Source organism: Hyla sarda, unplaced genomic scaffold (assembly GCF_029499605.1).
Source record: "Hyla sarda isolate aHylSar1 unplaced genomic scaffold, aHylSar1.hap1 scaffold_451, whole genome shotgun sequence".
Taxonomy (NCBI): domain Eukaryota; kingdom Metazoa; phylum Chordata; class Amphibia; order Anura; family Hylidae; genus Hyla; species Hyla sarda.
The window spans coordinates 101,267-115,640 of record NW_026610464.1 but is presented as its reverse complement, the minus strand read 5'-3'; the positions used below and the strand labels follow the sequence as shown (position 1 = coordinate 115,640).

General features: G+C 42.6%; 4 non-coding genes across 4 annotated transcripts; all 4 read left to right on the top strand.

The window, feature by feature from the left end:
• Positions 1–1,400: 1,400 nt before the first annotated feature.
• LOC130335553 (U2 spliceosomal RNA) lies at positions 1,401–1,591 on the top strand. The gene has a single exon (XR_008877164.1). It is a non-coding gene; the product is annotated as a U2 spliceosomal RNA (small nuclear RNA).
• A 2,096-nt stretch (positions 1,592–3,687) lies between these two features.
• On the top strand, positions 3,688–3,878 carry LOC130335552 (U2 spliceosomal RNA). The gene has a single exon (XR_008877163.1). It is a non-coding gene; the product is annotated as a U2 spliceosomal RNA (small nuclear RNA).
• Positions 3,879–5,967: 2,089 nt separating this feature from the next.
• Positions 5,968–6,158, top strand: LOC130335551 (U2 spliceosomal RNA). Its single transcript, XR_008877162.1, has one exon. It is a non-coding gene; the product is annotated as a U2 spliceosomal RNA (small nuclear RNA).
• Positions 6,159–13,033: 6,875 nt separating this feature from the next.
• On the top strand, positions 13,034–13,230 carry LOC130335516 (U2 spliceosomal RNA). The gene has a single exon (XR_008877140.1). It is a non-coding gene; the product is annotated as a U2 spliceosomal RNA (small nuclear RNA).
• Positions 13,231–14,374: the final 1,144 nt, after the last annotated feature.

The following is a 14,374-nucleotide window of genomic DNA, read 5'->3' as shown; positions in this document are numbered from 1 at the left end:
GCCCTTGCTAAATTCTGTGCACAGACTTTGAGATCTATGCTTTAGACTGTATCTAAACCTGCTCCAACATGGACTGACATTCTGGCCTACTTTCAGCCGATGCGACTTGTCTGTCGCTGAACAGTCGCTTTTTATGTATTCAGCACCTATGTATAATGTTGTAAAAATGCTCTAGAAGCTAAAGTCGCAGAAATGTCACACATATTTGGCCTGCAACTTTCTGTGCGACAAATTCAGACAGGAAAAATCAGTATAAATCCTTAGAAAATTATCCCCCAGTGTCTCCATCTGCTGGCGGTATTGAATAAGCATTGCTGCACTGATGGGGTATGCATTAGACGAAAAAAAAGAAGAAAAAGAAGAATAATACGCCCAGAAAAGAGGCGAAAAGGAGAAAAACGTAAAAAAACGTGAAAAAAAAGTAAGAGGAAGAGAAGGGAAAAAAAGGTGGAAATGGGTTTAAAAGTGATTTCGGCGGAGAAATATATATATATATATATATATATATATATATATATATATATATATGCGCACACACACACATAGATATAAACGTATTCTCCGTTGAGATATTGCAGCCGCTGCTGTGTCCAGGCCCAGGAGCCTTAGCACTGTGCTGTGATGTCACTCAATACCACTGACATCACTAGGTGTAAACAACATCTCTCCTTTGCTGTGTATGTGACTATGGAGCTGTTTGGTGATGTCGTCTATTACGGCCTTCATAGAAGCAACAGGAGATTGTTGCATCCATCTTGAACCCTCAGAACTACAGTGCTATGATGTCACTCACTTCCACAGGCCTTGCAGAGTGTAAACAACAACAACCCAGCTTTGTTGTGTATGTAACCAAAGGGATTTGTGATGTCACCTAGAACCTTCACAGCAGCGACAGCTTTATGAGGAGCATCAGCACTGCTCTGCCTGAGCAGAACCATCACCGCCATAGGTTGTCAAATAACCCGGATTTAACCCACACAGGTAAGTCCAATGGGGTGCAGGCATGTCCTCTATGCTTACAGCTTCCCGTGGGTGTTGGTTTGATACCGTTTGGGGACAGCCAAGGAGGCATCTGCAGGCAACAAAGGTAGGTGTGTGCTTGTGTGTGTGTTTCCTATGCAGATCCTAAGCCCAGTGTCACATGCAAGTAGGAGGAGTAAGAAGGGTTCCTGGCAAATCCGGGTTATGGATTGCATTTAAAAAGGCCCCATGGGAGTGCAATGGGCCCCTGTCTTGCTGCTTAGCAATAATGGTATGGGTTTAGGTTCTGCTGTGTGTACTGGTGGTTGACTGCCCCCCAGCCCAGAGTGTGCATGGAAAATTGTCTGGCAGCCTCCCTGACAGCAAGCAGTGATAGTGCCCATGAAGGGGACCTTGTTGGGCCCGCCCCTTTCACGGTTATCGCTTCTCGGCCTTTTGGCTAAGATCAAGTGTAGTATCTGTTCTTATCAGTTTAATATCTGATACGTCCCCTATCTGGGGACCATATATTAAATGGATTTTTGAGAACGGGGGCCGATTTCGAAGCTTGCTTCCGTCGCCCTATGCATTGACCCGATATGGCAGTATCTTCGGGTACAGTGCACCACCCCCTTACAGGGTTAAAAAGAAAGATTCCTACTTTCATTGCTACCTGCTTGCTGGCTAGCCAGCTAGCCAGCCCTGTGGGCCTTGCTGCTGCTGCAGCCAAAAAACAAAAGGTGGTGCTGCTGCTGCTTCTGCTGCTTCTGCTTCTGCTTGTGTCTGGCCCCTGTTGGAGCGTCCAGGCACAGGACTTCTGCTGCTGCTGACTAAATGGCCTCCTTAATTGGATCATTTGAGTAGCCAGCACACCTGTGCAGGTAGGGCATGACATGATAGGCAGCTGCCTTGATAGCGGGTGGGTGCTGAATGTTCCTAATTGACAAAATAAGATTAATGCTTATGAAGAAATATAAAATCTCATCCCTTCCCCAATATCGCGCCACACCCCTACCCCTTAATTCCCTGGTTGAACGTGATGGACATATGTCTTTTTTCGACCGTACTAACTATGTAACTATGTAACATAACATGGGGGGGGGGGGGGGGGGGTCTCCTGGCTGTTCACACAGGTGTGTCATTGCTGTACATTGACCATGCATTGCTTCTGTGGTATTGCAAAGGCAAAGACAAATGCTTCCAGCCATCCATTGCACTAATGGATTGGTCATCAGCTGGCTGTCTATGTCCCGCATCAATATAGACCAAAGTACAGAGGGTTAGGCTATGCTATTGTGCACCTACCTGATGCATCAGAAGGTGCGAGGCCCTTGCTAAATTCTGTGCACAGACTTTGAGATCTATGCTTTAGACTGTATCTAAACCTGCTCCAACATGGACTGACATTCTGGCCTACTTTCAGCCGATGCGACTTGTCTGTCGCTGAACAGTCGCTTTTTATGTATTCAGCACCTATGTATAATGTTGTAAAAATGCTCTAGAAGCTAAAGTCGCAGAAATGTCACACATATTTGGCCTGCAACTTTCTGTGCGACAAATTCAGACAGGAAAAATCAGTATAAATCCTTAGAAAATTATCCCCCAGTGTCTCCATCTGCTGGCGGTATTGAATAAGCATTGCTGCACTGATGGGGTATGCATTAGACGAAAAAAAAGAAGAAAAAGAAGAATAATACGCCCAGAAAAGAGGCGAAAAGGAGAAAAATGTAAAAAAACGTGAAAAAAAAGTAAGAGGAAGAGAAGGGAAAAAAAGGTGGAAATGGGTTTAAAAGTGATTTCGGCGGAGAAATATATATATATATATATATATATATATATATATATATATATATATGCGCACACACACACATAGATATAAACGTATTCTCCGTTGAGATATTGCAGCCGCTGCTGTGTCCAGGCCCAGGAGCCTTAGCACTGTGCTGTGATGTCACTCAATACCACTGACATCACTAGGTGTAAACAACATCTCTCCTTTGCTGTGTATGTGACTATGGAGCTGTTTGGTGATGTCGTCTATTACGGCCTTCATAGAAGCAACAGGAGATTGTTGCATCCATCTTGAACCCTCAGAACTACAGTGCTATGATGTCACTCACTTCCACAGGCCTTGCAGAGTGTAAACAACAACAACCCAGCTTTGTTGTGTATGTAACCAAAGGGATTTGTGATGTCACCTAGAACCTTCACAGCAGCGACAGCTTTATGAGGAGCATCAGCACTGCTCTGCCTGAGCAGAACCATCACCGCCATAGGTTGTCAAATAACCCGGATTTAACCCACACAGGTAAGTCCAATGGGGTGCAGGCATGTCCTCTATGCTTACAGCTTCCCGTGGGTGTTGGTTTGATACCGTTTGGGGACAGCCAAGGAGGCATCTGCAGGCAACAAAGGTAGGTGTGTGCTTGTGTGTGTGTTTCCTATGCAGATCCTAAGCCCAGTGTCACATGCAAGTAGGAGGAGTAAGAAGGGTTCCTGGCAAATCCGGGTTATGGATTGCATTTAAAAAGGCCCCGTGGGAGTGCAATGGGCCCCTGTCTTGCTGCTTAGCAATAATGGTATGGGTTTAGGTTCTGCTGTGTGTACTGGTGGTTGACTGCCCCCCAGCCCAGAGTGTGCATGGAAAATTGTCTGGCAGCCTCCCTGACAGCAAGCAGTGATAGTGCCCATGAAGGGGACCTTGTTGGGCCCGCCCCTTTCACGGTTATCGCTTCTCGGCCTTTTGGCTAAGATCAAGTGTAGTATCTGTTCTTATCAGTTTAATATCTGATACGTCCCCTATCTGGGGACCATATATTAAATGGATTTTTGAGAACGGGGGCCGATTTCGAAGCTTGCTTCCGTCGCCCTATGCATTGACCCGATATGGCAGTATCTTCGGGTACAGTGCACCACCCCCTTACAGGGTTAAAAAGAAAGATTCCTACTTTCATTGCTACCTGCTTGCTGGCTAGCCAGCTAGCCAGCCCTGTGGGCCTTGCTGCTGCTGCAGCCAAAAAACAAAAGGTGGTGCTGCTGCTGCTTCTGCTGCTTCTGCTTCTGCTTGTGTCTGGCCCCTGTTGGAGCGTCCAGGCACAGGACTTCTGCTGCTGCTGACTAAATGGCCTCCTTAATTGGATCATTTGAGTAGCCAGCACACCTGTGCAGGTAGGGCATGACATGATAGGCAGCTGCCTTGATAGCGGGTGGGTGCTGAATGTTCCTAATTGACAAAATAAGATTAATGCTTATGAAGAAATATAAAATCTCATCCCTTCCCCAATATCGCGCCACACCCCTACCCCTTAATTCCCTGGTTGAACGTGATGGACATATGTCTTTTTTCGACCGTACTAACTATGTAACTATGTAACATAACATGGGGGGGGGGGGGGTCTCCTGGCTGTTCACACAGGTGTGTCATTGCTGTACATTGACCATGCATTGCTTCTGTGGTATTGCAAAGGCAAAGACAAATGCTTCCAGCCATCCATTGCACTAATGGATTGGTCATCAGCTGGCTGTCTATGTCCCGCATCAATATAGACCAAAGTACAGAGGGTTAGGCTATGCTATTGTGCACCTACCTGATGCATCAGAAGGTGCGAGGCCCTTGCTAAATTCTGTGCACAGACTTTGAGATCTATGCTTTAGACTGTATCTAAACCTGCTCCAACATGGACTGACATTCTGGCCTACTTTCAGCCGATGCGACTTGTCTGTCGCTGAACAGTCGCTTTTTATGTATTCAGCACCTATGTATAATGTTGTAAAAATGCTCTAGAAGCTAAAGTCGCAGAAATGTCACACATATTTGGCCTGCAACTTTCTGTGCGACAAATTCAGACAGGAAAAATCAGTATAAATCCTTAGAAAATTATCCCCCAGTGTCTCCATCTGCTGGCGGTATTGAATAAGCATTGCTGCACTGATGGGGTATGCATTAGACGAAAAAAAAGAAGAAAAAGAAGAATAATACGCCCAGAAAAGAGGCGAAAAGGAGAAAAACGTAAAAAAACGTGAAAAAAAAGTAAGAGGAAGAGAAGGGAAAAAAAGGTGGAAATGGGTTTAAAAGTGATTTCGGCGGAGAAATATATATATATATATATATATATATATATATATATATATATATGCGCACACACACACATAGATATAAACGTATTCTCCGTTGAGATATTGCAGCCGCTGCTGTGTCCAGGCCCAGGAGCCTTAGCACTGTGCTGTGATGTCACTCAATACCACTGACATCACTAGGTGTAAACAACATCTCTCCTTTGCTGTGTATGTGACTATGGAGCTGTTTGGTGATGTCGTCTATTACGGCCTTCATAGAAGCAACAGGAGATTGTTGCATCCATCTTGAACCCTCAGAACTACAGTGCTATGATGTCACTCACTTCCACAGGCCTTGCAGAGTGTAAACAACAACAACCCAGCTTTGTTGTGTATGTAACCAAAGGGATTTGTGATGTCACCTAGAACCTTCACAGCAGCGACAGCTTTATGAGGAGCATCAGCACTGCTCTGCCTGAGCAGAACCATCACCGCCATAGGTTGTCAAATAACCCGGATTTAACCCACACAGGTAAGTCCAATGGGGTGCAGGCATGTCCTCTATGCTTACAGCTTCCCGTGGGTGTTGGTTTGATACCGTTTGGGGACAGCCAAGGAGGCATCTGCAGGCAACAAAGGTAGGTGTGTGCTTGTGTGTGTGTTTCCTATGCAGATCCTAAGCCCAGTGTCACATGCAAGTAGGAGGAGTAAGAAGGGTTCCTGGCAAATCCGGGTTATGGATTGCATTTAAAAAGGCCCCGTGGGAGTGCAATGGGCCCCTGTCTTGCTGCTTAGCAATAATGGTATGGGTTTAGGTTCTGCTGTGTGTACTGGTGGTTGACTGCCCCCCAGCCCAGAGTGTGCATGGAAAATTGTCTGGCAGCCTCCCTGACAGCAAGCAGTGATAGTGCCCATGAAGGGGACCTTGTTGGGCCCGCCCCTTTCACGGTTATCGCTTCTCGGCCTTTTGGCTAAGATCAAGTGTAGTATCTGTTCTTATCAGTTTAATATCTGATACGTCCCCTATCTGGGGACCATATATTAAATGGATTTTTGAGAACGGGGGCCGATTTCGAAGCTTGCTTCCGTCGCCCTATGCATTGACCCGATATGGCAGTATCTTCGGGTACAGTGCACCACCCCCTTACAGGGTTAAAAAGAAAGATTCCTACTTTCATTGCTACCTGCTTGCTGGCTAGCCAGCTAGCCAGCCCTGTGGGCCTTGCTGCTGCTGCAGCCAAAAAACAAAAGGTGGTGCTGCTGCTGCTTCTGCTGCTTCTGCTTCTGCTTGTGTCTGGCCCCTGTTGGAGCGTCCAGGCACAGGACTTCTGCTGCTGCTGACTAAATGGCCTCCTTAATTGGATCATTTGAGTAGCCAGCACACCTGTGCAGGTGGGGCATGACATGATAGGCAGCTGCCTTGATAGCGGGTGGGTGCTGAATGTTCCTAATTGACAAAATAAGATTAATGCTTATGAAGAAATATAAAATCTCATCCCTTCCCCAATATCGCGCCACACCCCTACCCCTTAATTCCCTGGTTGAACGTGATGGACATATGTCTTTTTTCGACCGTACTAACTATGTAACTATGTAACATAACATGGGGGGGGGGGGGGTCTCCTGGCTGTTCACACAGGTGTGTCATTGCTGTACATTGACCATGCATTGCTTCTGTGGTATTGCAAAGGCAAAGACAAATGCTTCCAGCCATCCATTGCACTAATGGATTGGTCATCAGCTGGCTGTCTATGTCCCGCATCAATATAGACCAAAGTACAGAGGGTTAGGCTATGCTATTGTGCACCTACCTGATGCATCAGAAGGTGCGAGGCCCTTGCTAAATTCTGTGCACAGACTTTGAGATCTATGCTTTAGACTGTATCTAAACCTGCTCCAACATGGACTGACATTCTGGCCTACTTTCAGCCGATGCGACTTGTCTGTCGCTGAACAGTCGCTTTTTATGTATTCAGCACCTATGTATAATGTTGTAAAAATGCTCTAGAAGCTAAAGTCGCAGAAATGTCACACATATTTGGCCTGCAAATTTCTGTGCGACAAATTCAGACAGGAAAAATCAGTATAAATCCTTAGAAAATTATCCCCCAGTGTCTCCATCTGCTGGCGGTATTGAATAAGCATTGCTGCACTGATGGGGTATGCATTAGACGAAAAAAAAGAAGAAAAAGAAGAATAATACGCCCAGAAAAGAGGCGAAAAGGAGAAAAACGTAAAAAAACGTGAAAAAAAAGTAAGAGGAAGAGAAGGGAAAAAAAGGTGGAAATGGGTTTAAAAGTGATTTCGGCGGAGAAATATATATATATATATATATATATATATATATATATATATATATATATGCGCACACACACACATAGATATAAACGTATTCTCCGTTGAGATATTGCAGCCGCTGCTGTGTCCAGGCCCAGGAGCCTTAGCACTGTGCTGTGATGTCACTCAATACCACTGACATCACTAGGTGTAAACAACATCTCTCCTTTGCTGTGTATGTGACTATGGAGCTGTTTGGTGATGTCGTCTATTACGGCCTTCATAGAAGCAACAGGAGATTGTTGCATCCATCTTGAACCCTCAGAACTACAGTGCTATGATGTCACTCACTTCCACAGGCCTTGCAGAGTGTAAACAACAACAACCCAGCTTTGTTGTGTATGTAACCAAAGGGATTTGTGATGTCACCTAGAACCTTCACAGCAGCGACAGCTTTATGAGGAGCATCAGCACTGCTCTGCCTGAGCAGAACCATCACCGCCATAGGTTGTCAAATAACCCGGATTTAACCCACACAGGTAAGTCCAATGGGGTGCAGGCATGTCCTCTATGCTTACAGCTTCCCGTGGGTGTTGGTTTGATACCGTTTGGGGACAGCCAAGGAGGCATCTGCAGGCAACAAAGGTAGGTGTGTGCTTGTGTGTGTGTTTCCTATGCAGATCCTAAGCCCAGTGTCACATGCAAGTAGGAGGAGTAAGAAGGGTTCCTGCCAAATCCGGGTTATGGATTGCATTTAAAAAGGCCCCGTGGGAGTGCAATGGGCCCCTGTCTTGCTGCTTAGCAATAATGGTATGGGTTTAGGTTCTGCTGTGTGTACTGGTGGTTGACTGCCCCCCAGCCCAGAGTGTGCATGGAAAATTGTCTGGCAGCCTCCCTGACAGCAAGCAGTGATAGTGCCCATGAAGGGGACCTTGTTGGGCCCGCCCCTTTCACGGTTATCGCTTCTCGGCCTTTTGGCTAAGATCTTGTATCTTGTCAGGGGGCTCTGAGTTCGTCGAACCTTCGGCCTTGAGGCATCGGCGGTTTTTTAGCCGTCTTAAGCCTCATGCTGCTATAGGAGGAGGACTTACAAAGAACGGGAAGGCGATCCCCCATGGCGACCCTTAGGTTTGCTGCGCATACTGAAACTCGGATTAAGAACACCTTCCGTATTGAAGTGGATGAGGAGAAAAAGGAGAAGATGACTTTGGAATTTTTTGTCAAGAGAATTATGCTGGATTTATTGCACATTCAGAGAGAAGATGTGTTTTGCCTAAAAGACCCAGGTAAAGGACTTTTCATTCTTACCTTGACTTCCGCATCTGCATGTGACCATATGTTTGAGAAAGTTCGGGAGCTTGCCAATGAGGAGGATATGAAAGGACTTGTTTTCATTGCTCTATATTCTAATGGCGATGTTCCACTGGTGGTTACTATGCACGATCCATACGTGGATATAAGAGACATTGTCTTATTTTTAAACCAATATTGTGCGGAAGTCAAATACTCTCATAAAATAATGAATGCAATGGACTTTTGGACTGGAAAGCATAAGTTTGCTGTTAAGTTCAGAGAAGATGTGAGAGGAATTGGAGGTCTGTGTCGCCCACCTGCAAATTTTTTAATTGGGCGTAAACGTGGCTATTTATTCTACCCTGGGATGCCGTATTATTGCAGGAAATGCCATGAATATGGTCATACACAAGAATCTTGCAAAGAGGAAGTGGTTATTTGCAAAAGATGTGGCCAAAAAGGCCACACCACTTTGGACTGTCAAAATGAGATTCTGTGTAATGTGTGTAAGCAGAAAGGACACGCTTTTAAGGATTGTCCTCAACGCTCCTGGGCCAATATTGTGGCTACGTCGGCTGGTCCCTCGATGAGGAAGAGCTCCATGGATGCTGTGCCTGTGCCTAAGACCCACACCCTGAAAGTGATGCCTGAGTCTTCTGCTACCGGAATTCCTGTGATACCTGCTGTGGCTCATGTCTCCAAAAGCATTGTGTCCCCGGGGAAGGTCGTGGGACCTGAGACAGAAGTGAGGGGTTCTCCTCTCATGGAAGTTGAGGGTCCTGGACCGCCCAGAAGGGATACAGAGGAGATGGATGTAGAAGAACGGCGAAAGAGGAAAAGCAGAGACCGGAAAGAGGAAAAGGGCCTTAACATCAAAAGGAGTGGTCGAGTTAGTGCGGACGAGGGGAACGTGGAGATTGTCTGCCAAAAGGTTATAACAGCATCCGACCCTGTTAATATTGAGGAATTTGTGTCACCACCTACAGATTGGGGTTCTTTGTCTGAGGATAATGAATGACCCAGGAGCTACCAAGTGTTAATATCTCCTCCTTCAATGTGAGGAGTTTGAAGAGCCCAGAGAGGAGGGCTGCTTTATTTTCTTTCTTGTCTTCTTTGCCTACAGACATTTTATTTTTACAGGAATGTGCCATTGATTATGATATCAATTATTCATCTTTGAGATCTGAATGGACTCTTGGCCCGTCTGTGTGGTCAGGGGATAATGAGAGGAAAGTGACTGGTGTTGGCATACTGTTCAAGAGCAGTGAGTATAAAGTTACCTCCTTCACAGACATTGTACCCGGTAGAGCCCTGCTCGTTCATATTATTTATAATGACATGAATATGAGACTTTTAAATGTATATGCCTCTCCAGATAAGGATGAAAGATCTGATTTATTAGAGAAAATTCAGTTTTATTTACCGGGTTCATCCCCGCTTATCATCGCTGGTGATTTTAATTGTATAATGGCAGGAGAGGAGCGGGCTGGAGGATCTGAACAAAGGAAAGATAAGACTGAAAAACAACTAAAGGATTTTATAGTTGATTTTAATTTAAAAGATTTGTGGAGAACCTCTTTCCCTAATGACCCTGGGTATACCTGGGGGAATAGCCTTTATATGTCAAGGATTGATTATATTTTTGCTTCTGGATTTGCATTTTATGGGAATATGCAATTGACTTCTACCTTTTTTTCAGATCATAAGATTTTATCTGCTACATGTAAGTTTGATGGGGTTTGCAGAGCCAAAGGAGTCTGGCGTCTGAATGTCTCTTTGCTTGAAGATGAAGAAATTAAATGTAATTTTATCTATCTTTTTAAAAAATTGCAGAACTCAAGGACTAATTTTAATTCTCTTTTAGCATGGTGGGAATTCTGCAAGGTAAAATTTAAAGAGTATTTTATTAAGATGGGTGTTAAAAAAACAAAAGAGAAATTGAAATGGTATAGAGATCTTAACACAAAACTACAAACCTATTATCAACTCAAAGAGCTGGGTGTATATGTAGACGATCTGATTTTAAGTGTTAAAAGTGATATTCAGAAGGCTATAACTAACAAAGGGAAAGAAATAATTTTTAACTCCAAAGTTGAATGTAAAGAGAAGGATGAAAAGTGTACAAGATTCTTTTTTAAAAAGGTAATGGAAACAAAAAAGTTAATGATTAACATTGAGGATGAAACTACTAATGTAGGAATGTTATCCAAAGCTAAATCCTTTTATCAAGATCTGTTTAATGAGAAACCCATTGATATATCTGCTGCTAATTTTCTCCTAAGCACTTTAGATTGTGGTTTAAGTAAGGAGGACCAAGATGCACTTTGCACAGAAGTAAGATGCCAAGAATTAGAAATTGCTGCTAAAAGTTTATCCACAGGTAAAACACCAGGTTCTGATGGACTTCCTGTAGAGTTTTATAAAACCTTTTGGGAAATTTTTAAAGATGATTTGCTTAATATTTTTAAGGAGGCTTTTAATTCTGATGTTCTACCTTTATCTTGGAGGAGTGGTATAGTGTCTCTGATCCCCAAAAAGGGGGATAGGAACAGCTTAGAAAATTGGAGACCAATTACGCTTCTTAATGTCGATTATAAGATTATGTCAAAAATTTTTGTTAACAGAATGAAGCCATTTTTGCACAAGGTCATCCATGTGGATCAGGTATGTGGTGTCCCAGGAAGGAGTGTAGCTGAACCTTTAAATGCTATTAGGGACGTCATATGGTATCAGCAAGAGCGGAATCAAAATATAGCCATTCTATCTCTAGATTTTCATAAAGCGTTCGATAGAGTATCACATTGTTTTTTATGGATGGTTTTACAACGCATGGGTTTTCCTAACATACTTATTAAGCAAATTGCTCTCTTATATAAAGGTTCTTTTAGCAGGATTTTAATAAATGGTTTCCTTACAGATTTTATTAATTTATCATCAGGGGTAAAGCAAGGCTGCCCTTTGTCTCCTATACTGTTTATATGTGCAATAGAACCTCTGTTAAACTTAATAAGGAATGATAAAATAATAAAAGGAGTGCCAGTTCCTGGAGGTAATAATGCCACCCTTAAAGTGTGTGGCTATATGGATGATATTAATGTTTTTTGTGAAAGTTCCTTCTCTTTACAAAGAGTTGTTGATGTTACTGATTTCTTTTGTAAAGCTTCTGCTTTTAAACTTAATTTATCTAAATGTGACTGTTTTTATATAGGTAAATGGGAAAACGTGCAAATACCAAACCTAAAATTACAGTCAGAAAAAATAAAAATCCTTGGAGTCATCTTTGATAAAAATAACAATGGTGAGGAAAGTTGGCTAATGGTAAAAGAAAAGGTAAAGAAGAAAGTAGACTTTTGGTCCCTTAGGAAATTATCTTTAGAAGGTAAAATTTTGGTGATTAAGGCTATGCTAATACCCATTATGCTCTATTTAAATATGATTTATCCTCCTAATGAACTTATGTCTAGGCAACTTCAGAGGATTCTCTTTGAGTTTCTATGGAGTTCTAAAGCAGAAAAATTAAAAAGAGATATTATGTATAAGTCACAAAAAAATGGAGGAAAACAGGTTCCCTGTATTAGAAAATTTTTATACTTAAGGTTTTTTAGTTGGTGTTTTAGGGGACTTTTTATGAAAAGTGTATGGTCCTGTTTTTTAAAGTACTCTGCGGGACATATTTTTAGAAGAAGAAAATGGGTGTTTTTATCATTATCTTCTCCTGTACTTTTAACTCCGCCTAAACATTATGCCATCTTAGAAAAAATTATACGTATGTATAACCTTAAAGACTTTGACTTGTTAACCTTGAGGGATGCTCGCAAGATAGAAGTACAGTTAAATTTGCAAGAAGAAATATGTATGGTCTCTAATTTTTCTTATAATAGGTGTGTACAAATATGGAAAAAGGTAAACGAGCCATATCTTTTTAATGAGCACAAGGATTTAGCATGGATGATTATCCATGAGTGTCTTCCGGTAAGATTTTTCCAATATAGAAGAGGTCTAAATGCTGTATGTGTCTGTCCCCGGGAAAATTGCAATATAGATGAAACTGTTTTGCACCTTTTCTGGAATTGTTATTTTGCACAAAAGGTTTTTAGACTAATTGGTTCTTTATTGAAATTCCTAACAGGTCTAAAAGTTTTAAATCATGAAGTTGTTTTATATGGCAAAAGTGATGGAGTTACGAAAGAAAAAGAGAGAATTTTGTGGATTTTTATCAACTGTACAAAAAATGTATTATGGAAAGTTCGTAATATCCTTGTCTTCAAAAGAGATTTTATTTGTGAAAAAGAATGTTTGAAGATGATATACAGTGAAGTTTACTTGTACTATTTAATTGATAAAAAGAGATATGGGCAGAAAAAAGCATTAGCTATGTGGAATTTACATTTATGGAAAACAGTATTTGAAGTATTGTAAAAATTTTCTTGTGATGTATTTAAGTTTTTGAGTTTTTTCAATAAAAATGTAAAAAAAAAAAAAAAAAAAAAATCTGTTCTTATCAGTTTAATATCTGATACGTCCCCTATCTGGGGACCATATATTAAATGGATTTTTGAGAACGGGGGCCGATTTCGAAGCTTGCTTCCGTCGCCCTATGCATTGACCCGATATGGCAGTATCTTCGGGTACAGTGCACCACCCCCTTACAGGGTTAAAAAGAAAGATTCCTACTTTCATTGCTACCTGCTTGCTGGCTAGCCAGCTAGCCAGCCCTGTGGGCCTTGCTGCTGCTGCAGCCAAAAAACAAAAGGTGCTGCTTCTGCTGCTTCTGCTTCTGCTTGTGTCTGGCCCCTGTTGGAGCGTCCAGGCACAGGACTTCTGCTGCTGCTGACTAAATGGCCTCCTTAATTGGATCATTTGAGTAGCCAGCACACCTGTGCAGGTGGGGCATGACATGATAGGCAGCTGCCTTGATAGCGGGTGGGTGCTGAATGTTCCTAATTGACAAAATAAGATTAATGCTTATGAAGAAATATAAAATCTCATCCCTTCCCCAATATCGCGCCACACCCCTACCCCTTAATTCCCTGGTTGAACGTGATGGACATATGTCTTTTTTCGACCGTACTAACTATGTAACTATGTAACATAACATGGGGGGGGGGGGGGTCTCCTGGCTGTTCACACAGGTGTGTCATTGCTGTACATTGACCATGCATTGCTTCTGTGGTATTGCAAAGGCAAAGACAAATGCTTCCAGCCATCCATTGCACTAATGGATTGGTCATCAGCTGGCTGTCTATGTCCCGCATCAATATAGACCAAAGTACAGAGGGTTAGGCTATGCTATTGTGCACCTACCTGATGCATCAGAAGGTGCGAGGCCCTTGCTAAATTCTGTGCACAGACTTTGAGATCTATGCTTTAGACTGTATCTAAACCTGCTCCAACATGGACTGACATTCTGGCCTACTTTCAGCCGATGCGACTTGTCTGTCGCTGAACAGTCGCTTTTTATGTATTCAGCACCTATGTATAATGTTGTAAAAATGCTCTAGAAGCTAAAGTCGCAGAAATGTCACACATATTTGGCCTGCAACTTTCTGTGCGACAAATTCAGACAGGAAAAATCAGTATAAATCCTTAGAAAATTATCCCCCAGTGTCTCCATCTGCTGGCGGTATTGAATAAGCATTGCTGCACTGATGGGGTATGCATTAGACGAAAAAAAAGAAGAAAAAGAAGAATAATACGCCCAGAAAAGAGGCGAAAAGGAGAAAAACGTAAAAAAACGTGAAAAAAAAGTAAGAGGAAGAGAAGGGAAAAAAAGGTGGAAATGGGTTTA